Source organism: Pteropus vampyrus, unplaced genomic scaffold (assembly GCF_000151845.1).
Source record: "Pteropus vampyrus isolate Shadow unplaced genomic scaffold, Pvam_2.0 Scaffold218, whole genome shotgun sequence".
In the NCBI taxonomy this organism is placed as follows: domain Eukaryota; kingdom Metazoa; phylum Chordata; class Mammalia; order Chiroptera; family Pteropodidae; genus Pteropus; species Pteropus vampyrus.
In genome coordinates, this window is record NW_011888999.1 from 2311421 (window position 1) to 2313235 (window position 1815).

At 35.7% G+C, this 1815-nt stretch overlaps 1 pseudogene; it reads left to right on the forward strand.

Annotated features, from left to right (window-relative positions):
• The window catches only part of LOC105300780, a 1519-nt pseudogene extending 1243 nt beyond the window's left edge, over window positions 1–276 (forward strand).
• The last annotated feature ends 1539 nt before the right edge of the window (window positions 277–1815 follow it).

Consider the following 1815-nt stretch of genomic DNA (forward strand, 5'->3'; position numbering starts at 1 on the left):
GTAGTTCTTCTTTGGGCATGGGTGACCATTTGTTTGCTAGAAACTATTGATGTCTACGGTGGTTATGATATTCCTCTCAACCCTTTAAATCTCATCCCATTCTATGCTGGTTCTCCACATCATGATTTTCACCACGTGAACTTCAATGGAAACTATCTTTCAACATTCACATGGTGAGATAGAATAATTGGAACAAACTCTCAATTTATTGCCTACACTGAAAAGATGAAGAGGATTGAAAAAAGACTGAATAAATATCTACGTAAACCTTCCTGAAGATACACATTTTCCAGGATTAAAACTAGTAGCTAACATTGCTTCTGGGGAGCAGAAACAAACATGTGTCTTGGCTGCTAAGTGATAAAAAAAATTAACAGCCTTTTTCTTCCTAGTGGGATTTTTTTCTACTTTTCATTCAAGTTCTGTATGTGTAGAAATAAGAAAGGAAGTTTTAAAGGCCGTGTTGCTAACTTTACAAAAAGGTTTACATAAAGTAAATGGAAGAAGGATTAATCTGTCTTTCTCCTCCAGTAATACTCTAAGGCCTGAAGTTGAGATTGGTTTTTAAATCTTTTAAATTTTTAGTGGCCATTTAAAAAACTCTTAATAGTGGATGTTGGCCTCATCTTGAACTTTAACATTTTTTAGAATTTGCCTAAACATCAAAATATGGGTTGAATCAATTGATACAATGTGAGTGGGGCTGCAAAATTAGGAGTAGCCAACACCAAGAATTTCTACTCTTGTCTAGAGCTGACCAATTTAGGGTGATTTTCTTTGAGAAGTTCTTTTGGGTCTCAGTGTACTACTGGCATCTATAAATTAAAGCAATTCTGAATTGATGTAAGTGGAATATTTTAGTCTAAAGGTTTTCAGGTTTCTAGAATTTTTTTAAAAAAATGAAGCTTTATTTCTGCTGCTTACCATTTAATATTTGAAAATCAAGTTTTTATTAAATTTAAAGCTGTATCTTGAAATTTTGTGAACCGACTTGGTATATTTGCACTTTGAGTTACTAAAATAAATGTGATTTTTTTTTTGTGTGTCTGATTATCTGGTCTCCAATTTTGAACATCAACCATCGCCTTTTATTTTTTATAAGAAAAAGTACATAAGTCATTAAATTATTAAGTTTTATAAAAAAAGGGATCATTTTATTTAAGAAAAAAAAAGAATGAGTTTGAGAGAGAGATAGCAAGCACGGACCTGGGATTCTGCTTTTATGGGGTCGAGGGTGGGGTGACTAGGGTTTCACAGGTTCATTCTTTATTGGTGAGTTTAAAACATAAGAGTTGGAATCACTTATACGTGTAATCGAAGGAACGAAAAGAACAAACTAATAGAAAACAGATCCGTAGATACAAATTCGTAGAGGACAATCTGGTGAGGCCAGAAGGGAGGGAGGATAGGGAGTTGGGAGAAAGGGGTGAAGGGTTAAAGGAGTACTAAATAGAGTTGATAGATGGTCACAGTGATGGGGAGCACGGCATAGGGATGCCGTCAGCAGTAATGTAATGGCTATGTGTAGAGCCAGAGGGGTGACAGAGTAATGGTGGTGGTGGTGGTGGGGGGGGTGTCATTTCATAAACTATAATGTCTAGCCAAAGTACTGTATACTTGAAACTAATAGTCAAATAAAATGAAATTTTTTAAAAAAGAGTGGGAATTAAAAGCACGGGAAGGGAAAAACAAGCGGTCAAAGGACAATGATCTAAGTCATCCAGAGACTAAAACAAAGGAAACTTCAGGGATGAGGCCGCCTGGCTCTTTATCTAGTTGTGCATCTGACAATGTGTTCATTGGAACTAGCCGTCT